The sequence below is a fragment of the Giraffa tippelskirchi genome, chromosome 4, assembly GCF_054371585.1.
Source record: "Giraffa tippelskirchi isolate mGirTip1 chromosome 4, T2T-mGirTip1v1.2.pri, whole genome shotgun sequence".
Classification (NCBI taxonomy): domain Eukaryota; kingdom Metazoa; phylum Chordata; class Mammalia; order Artiodactyla; family Giraffidae; genus Giraffa; species Giraffa tippelskirchi.
Genome location: NC_137278.1, coordinates 55338875 through 55347087, shown reverse-complemented (window position 1 = coordinate 55347087; position 8213 = coordinate 55338875).

The window sequence follows — 8213 nt, the reverse complement described above, 5'->3', positions numbered from 1 at the left end:
TAACAGAGCATTTATTGCTTTCTGTAGGGCTGTTACAGCAAAATATCCAAAAATGCTTCTTGATTTAGCTATCTTTTAACTAGCAGTTTCACTTGTCGGCGTGTAGCTTAACGAAACACATCCCAAAGTGATGTGGCAAAGAAATATGCATCAGGTTGTTCTTTGGAGTGTTGCCTGTGAGCCAAAAATTGGAATCAATCCAAATGTCCCTTAAAAGGAGCCAGTTAGATCAAATGCTGTGCAAGGGACTCCATGTAGCTGTGAAGAAATGAACTGATGCCTATTTGCTGCCATCAAATGATGGCCACTACATCTGCATCTATTTTAACATCTGTATGGATTATTTTCTTTTTATTATTTATTTATTTTGGCCACCCTGTGAGGCATGTGGGATCTTAATTCCCCGATCAGGACTCGAACCTGAGTCCCCTGCAGTGGATGCACAGAATCTTGACCACTGGACTGCCTAGAAAGTCCCAGATTATTCTCATTTTAAATGTAATACGTGCTCACTGTTAAAATTCAAGCACAGATTTTAAAAAACAGGCAAATGTATGTAAGTTAGAAGTCAGGATATGGGTATCCTTAGTGCAAGGATGATCATGAGAAGGGAACAGAGGTTTGGGGTGCACATGTTTTGTTTTTCCATGTGGGAGCTGATCCCAGGGGGTATTCAGTTTGCAAAAGTCATAGAGCTGTATAGTCATGAGATGTCAACTTCATATTGTGGCTTAGTCACTAGGTCGTGTCTGACTCTTTTGTGATCCCAAGGACTACAGCCTACCAGGCTCCTCTGTCCATGGAATTTCCCAGGCAAGGATACTGGAGTGGGTTGCTATTTCCTTCCCCAGGGGATCTTCCTGACTCAGGGATTGAACCCGAGTCTCCTGAAATGGCAAGCGGATTCTTTGCCACTGAGCCACCTGGGAAGCCCTCAACTTTCATATATAGCTATGGAAATAGATGTACATTATACTTCTATAAAGAGATATTTTAAAAATCCAAGTACAGAACATTGCAGAAATGTGTAAAATTGGTATCTGAAAGTTTCTTATTCTTCCAGAATGTACTTTTTAAAAAATTTATTAAAAATTCCATGTACTTTTTATTTATTTATTAAAAATTCTGTCTTATCTTTTTTAAAAAGTTATTTCTTTTTACTTACTTGGTTGTGCTAGGTATTAGTTGCAGCATGTGGGAACTTATAGTTGCAGCATGTGAACTCGTAGTGGGGACATGTAGGATCTAGTTCTCTGACAAGGGATGGAAATCAGGCCCCCTGCATTGGACCACTGGACCACAGGGAAGTCCCCCTGCATGTACTTTCTAAACCAAAACTTGGAATCTTATAAAATATAATATATAATATAAAACATAGAACATAGAATCGTTTTGCTTGATTTTTTTCCTCTAATAATATATCAAGACCTCTGGACATATTTGTTCCTATATGCATAGAAAAAGGTCTGGAAAAATAGACTCCAAATTGTTAATGGCAATTACACTGGGGAATTTCCATTTCTGCATTGTACATTTCTATGGTCTGTGAATTTTTTTTTTCTTACAACAATCACCTATTACTTTTATAATTGGGGAGAAAGAAAAAGCTTCAAAAAAAGAAACAGCTTCTGTTAAAAGAGGCTCTAGTGATTGTAATATTAAAAAACTGGAATCAATTTAAATAGCCATCAATGAAGGATTTGTTCCTAAATCATGATTTTTAGAAGTCTGTACAGTGGAAATCAGTGATACATGCTGAGGTGGCTGGACAACAGGGTCTTACTCTACCAGCTCTATAACCTTGAGCAAGCTATTTGACCTCTGTGAACCTGTTCTTTCCTTTGAAATGGGGGCTCCAGAGATACCTCCTTCTTGATCTTGCTGTTGGCCTTGAATGACTGCAGATAGGAGGCTCTGGGGCGATGCTGGTTTCCTCCCCTCCCTTCCTCTCAGTGGGAAGCAAGGGTGTGCCCCCTCCCCCAGTGGAGGCCAAGTTCAAAGGAGGAAGGAGTCTCTCACATCCCCTTCCCCTACATCCTGACTCAGCCCCACCCCCACCCCCGCTGGCTGCTCTCTACCTGTATGAAGTGAGCAACTTATTTTCAGAACGTGATCCCCCGGCCCCCCAGTGTGGGCCGCAGAGCTGATCCGAATCTACCACCCCAGTCAAAGGGAAAGAGAGAAAGAGCCCTGTGTTCAGGGGCCTTTCCAGGTGTGGAGGACGAGATTTCCTCTGTTGCTTCTCGGGAAACCTCCTCAGATGCGTCACCAACACTCCTTGGTGGCTGTGAGTCACTGGTTCCTGGAGTCCTCCCGCTGCAAAGCTCCGTGCATCAACCCCAACAGAAGGAAACCATAGGCCCCAACACTGATGAGTTTGGTATTCCCAGAAATACACGTGACACATGTGATTCTTATCAAACTGAAAGCAGAAATGCTGAAAAGGGCACTTCTGACCCTTCGAGGTCTCATTGGCTCTCCAGAGTCCTGTTTTTTTCCATTAATTGACTGCCTTTTACATGCAGGTCCTCATCTTAGGACTTTCCTTGGTAAAGAATCCACCTGCAATGCAGGAGACCCAGGTTCAATTCCTGGGTTGAGAAGATCCCCTGGAGGAGGGCATGGCAATTCACTCCAGTATTCTTGCCTGGAGAATCCCATAGACAGAGGAGCCTGGCAGGCTACAGTCCAGGGAGTCACAAAGAGTTTTACACTACTTAGCAACTAAACCACCACCCCATCTTAGAGTTTAGCTTCAGTTTCTAAATTTGAATGGAAACTACCTACATCTCAATTCTTATATGATTATTTTTTATTGATTTTCATTGGAGTATAGTTGCTTTACAATGTCATGTTAGTTTCTGCTGTACAGCAAAGTGAATCAGCTATACATACACATGTATCCCCTCTTTTTTGGATTTCCTTCCCATTTAGGTCACTACAGAACACTGAGTAGAGTTCCTTGTGCTATACAGTAGATTCTGCTTAGTTATCTATTTTGTACACAGTATCAATAGTGTAGTGGTGGTGGTTTAGATGCTCAGTTGTGTCCGACTCATTTGCGACCCCATGAACTATAGACCACCAGACTCCTCTGTCCATAGGATTTCCCAGGCAAGAATACTGGAGTGGGTTGGCATTTCCTTCTCCAAGAGATCTTCCCAACCCAGGGATTGAACCCACATCTCCTGCTTGGCAGGTGTATTCTTTACTACTGAGCCCATCAATAGTGTATACATGTCAATTCCAATCTCCCAATTCATCTCACCTCTTTCCCGCATGGTAGCCTTACATTTGTTCTCTGCATCTGTGTCTCTATCTCTGCTTTGCAAATAGGTCCATCTGTAACATTTTTCTAGATTCCATACATATGTGTTAATAAATGATACTTGTTTTACTCTTTCTGACTTACTTCACTGTATATGACAGTCTCAAGGTTAATATATTATTGATTGCAGACCATCTCCCTTCCTGCCCCTCATTTATGTGAAGAAGTCACCCAGTCCTCTCTGTGCAGTTTGTGATGCTCTTCCTTAGGCTGCTTGCTGCTGCTTCAAATATATTATCTCCAGCACCTGTGTGTGCTGGCCTGCCCTGTGCTGGGATGAAGGGTAGCCAGGGTGACACCACCCAGCCCTCCAGACTCATGTCTGCTACAAAAGAGGTTCTAGGCTGAGCCAATCCTTCATTTCCTGGAGTGAGGGGACCAAGGACTGTGGGAGCCTTCTGGCCCTGTCCTGCCACCTGCACAGATGCTCAGCATTCCCAAGGTCTGGGACCAGAGTCTACATGAATAAATAAACAAACAAGAAGGCTCACCTAGGAAGCCTCAGGCGCCCACAGGCAGAGTGCTCTGATGTCAGTGGGCCAGAAGCACTGCCCTCTCTCTCTACATGCCCCCCCAACCCCGCCAGCACCTCTTTCCCTGGATCCCCCATCCAATGCCTCTGGGCATCCCAGGGTGGCAAGGACTCGACTTCTCCCCTTTCTTAATGTTTACTGCCAAGTACAATAGACAAACCCCCTGGAGATACAAACTCAACATATTAGATGCTAATTGAGTACCTAATGTACTCTTGGCACCAACCCTGGGCTTACATCATCTTTGGGGGCCAGGACAGAAAGAAGGCTAGCACTTGGGTGACGTCAGAGTGAGTGCCTTTGAGGCATCACTCACCCCACCCTTGAGCTGGCCCTAAACAGACAGTAAACAAGTTACTGGTAAACACCTAGTTGATGGGAACACAAGGCTATGGCATGAATCACATCCTCACAAAAGCTTCGTTCCGGGACTTCTCTGGTGGTCCAGTGGCTAAGATACCACATTCCCAATGCAGGGGGCTTGGGTTCTATTCCTGGTCAGGAAACTAGATCCCACATGCTGCAACTAAAGATTCTGTGTGCCCAAACAGATGGAGAAATATACCATGTTCATGGATCAGAAGAATCAATACAGTGAAAATGAGTATACTACCCAAAGCAATCTATAGATGTGATGCAATCCCTATCAAGCTACCAATGGTATTTTTCACAGAACTAGGACAAATACTTTCACAATTTGTATGGAAACACAAAAATCCTTGAATAGCCAAAGCAATCTTGAGAAAGAAGAATGGAACTGGAGGAATCAACCTGCCTGACTTCAGACTGTACTACAAAGCTACAGTCATCAAAACAGTATGGTACTGGCACAAAGACAGAAATATAGATCAATGGAACAAAATAGAAAGCCCAGAGATTAATCCACGCACTTGTGGACACCTTATCTTTGACAAAGGAGGCAAAAATATACAATGGAGAAAAGACAATCTCTTTAAAAAGTGGTGCTTGGAAAACTGGTCAACCACCTGTAAGAGAATGAAACTAGAACACTTTCTAGCACTATACACAAAAATAAACTCAAAATGGATTAAAGATCTAAATGTAAGACCAGAAACTATAAAACACTCAGAGGAAAACATAGGCAGAACACTCTCTGACATAAATCACAGCAAGATCCTTTATGACCCACCTCCCAGAGTAATAGAAATAAAAGCAAAAATAAATAATGGGACCTAATTAAACTTAAAAGTCTTTTGCACAATGAAGGAAACTATAAGCAAGGTGAAAAGACAGGCTCAGAATGGGAGAAAATAATAGCAAACAAAGCAACGGACAAACAATTAATCTCAAAAATATACAAGCAGCTCATACAGCTCAATACCAGAAAAATAAAAGACCCAATCAAAAAATGGGCCCAACAACTAAACAGACATTTCTCCAAAGAAGACATACAGATGGCTAACAAACACATGAAAAGATGCTCAACATCACTCATTGTCAGAGAAATGCAAATCAAAATGAGGTACCATCTCATGCTGGTCAGAATGGCTGCTATCAAAAGTCTACAAACAATAAAGCTGGAGAGGGTGTGGAGAAAAGGGAACCCTCTTACACTGTTGGTGGGAATGCAAACTAGTATAGCCACTATGGAGAACAGAGTCGAGATTACTTAAAAAACTGGAAATAGAACTGCCATACGACCCAGCAATCCCACTGCTGGGCATACATATCGAGGAAACCAGAATTGAAAGAGATATGTGTACCCCAATGTTCATCACAACACTGTTTACAATAGCTAGGACATGGAAGCAACCTAGATGTCTGTTGGCAGATGAATGGATAAGAAAGCTGTGGTACATATACACAATGGAATATTACTCAGCTATTAAAAAGAAAGCATTTGAGTCAGTTCTAATAAGGTGGATGAAACTGGAGCCTATTATACAGAGTGAAGTAAGTCAGAAAGAAAAACAGCAATACAGTATATTAACGCATATATATGGAATTTAGAAAGATGGTAATGATGACCCTATATGTGAGACAGAAAAAGAGACACAAATATAAAGAACAGACTTTTGGACTTTGTGGGAGAAGATGAGGGTGAGATGATTTGAGAAAATAGCCTTGAAACATGTATATTACCATATGTGAAATAGATCACCAGTCCAAGTTCGATGCATGAAATGGCACTCAAAGCTGGTGCACTGGGACAACCCAGAGGGATGGAATGCAGAGGGAGGTAGGAAGGGGGTTCGGAATGGGCAGGGCACATGTACACCCATGGCTGATTCATATCAATATATGGCAAAAACCACCACAATATTGTAAAGTAATTCGCCTCTAATTATAATAAACAAATTAATTTTAAGAAAAGATTCCGTGTGCTGCAACTAAAGACCTGGGTCAGCCAAATATGTAAATAGATAAACATAAAAAATAAATAAAATAAAATAAAAGAGTTGTGTTCCACTGACAGAAGGGTTTGCAGCTGCTCACAGTAGATTTGTGGAGGTCTCTGTGGTTGGGGGGGGCCAAAGTGCAAAGGGGAAGATTTGAAGTGTTGGCAGGTGGCAGAGGCCCCCCTTCCTTAGTGCACCCCCTCCCCCAGCAGCCCCTCAGCATCTTGTGGGCAGGAAGCTGGCGGCTTGGCTAGATCTGCTGCCAGGGGAGGGCCAGGCCGGGCAAAAGGGATGCTGTGATTCCTGTCTCTGGCCCCTCACCACACTCCAGGCCTCAGCTAAGCCCGGGGGGCCCAGGGAGATTGGGGGATAGGAAGAAAAATGACTCCCACAGGAGAAGCAGGCCTTTGTGGAAGACCTTCTCTGGACCCCACTCAAACTCAGAAGCTCAGAACCTCATCTCTGGTGGCCCACCCAGTCATGTGGAGGCTTGAAGAAAGCAAGAAGAAAAGTGCACTGGGGCGCAAACAAGAGCCAGTCTTTCCTCCATCGGCTGTTTGCATCTTCCTGTGCCAGGACTCTGTTAGCTCAGCCAGCACATAAGGAGCTAACCCATGGAAAAGGGAATGATGCCATTGGGGTTTTATCTATGTAATTTCCGATTGAGTGTGCTCCTGTGTGTATGTGGCAAGTGAAGTGGGTCAGTGTATTTGCCATGGAACATATTCCTGATTATTGACAGACAAGGCCTTTCAATAGACAGCTGTCCTCATACTTGAACCTGGTCAGACTCTGCTGATGTTAACACAAAATCTCCCCACTGCCTCCCTACCCTGCCTTTAGTATCCAACCAAACTAAATTAAGACCTTTGTGTGTATCTGTGTGTTTATGAGAGGAGGATTGATTCAAACTGTTCTCCATCTCCTGCCATCACCTCTACAGCAAAATTTCATCTTCATAGAATGAGTTGTGACTCGGTCATGGTTAAGAATACTACGTTTTCCAGAAAATGGAAATCCATCATTTACATACAAACAGTCACTGGGTGAAAATGTAAATGCAGGATACCACTGACTGCTGGAGAGGATGTGGATAACCTCAGAGGCGTTGCCCATAGTATCATGAAACACTGGAAACTTCAAGAAAATAGTTTAGTGGTATCTAGTAACATCTAGTAGTTACGTACAGACATGAGAGTTGGACCATAAAGAAGGCTGAGTGCCAAAGAATTGATGCTTTTGAATTGTGGTGCTAGAGAAGACTTGAGAGTCCCTTGGACTTCAAGGAAATCAAACCAGTCATTCCCAAAGGAAATCAACCCTGACTACTCATTGAAAGGACTGATGCTGAAGCTGAAGCTCCAATACTTTGGCCACCTGATGCAAACAGCCAACTCACTGGAAAAGACCCTGATGCTGGGAAAGACTGAGGGCAGGAGGAGAAGGGGGCAACAGACGATGAGATGGTTGGATGGTATCACCAACCCAATGGACATGAATTTGAGCAAATTCCGGGAGATAGTGAAGGACAGAGAAGCCTGGCATGCTGCAGTCCATGGAGCTGCAGAGTAGGACACAACTTAGTGACTGAACAAAAACAACAACAACCTAGTAACGTCTAATATAAATTACATACTCTAACTCAGCACTCATTTAAGTAAAAGCACATTACCTTAGAATAAATATATAAAAAAGATTATTGCAGTTTCCTTTATTTGGGCAAAATAAAAAGTGGAGACAAGCCCCTCAAGCTAATGAGTGGGGAATCACTAAATAAATCGTGATCTATCAACACCCTAAAATATCACATAGCCATCAAAAGAATGACTTACAAGAATGATCTGGCAAGACCACCAGGGATCCTCAGAAAACAAAAACAGAGTGTATTTAAAATATGATGCTGGGACTTCCCTGGTGGTCCAGTGGTTAGGACTCTGCTCTTCCCAATGCAGGGGGCATGGGTTCCATCCCTGGTCAGGGAACTAGCAACCC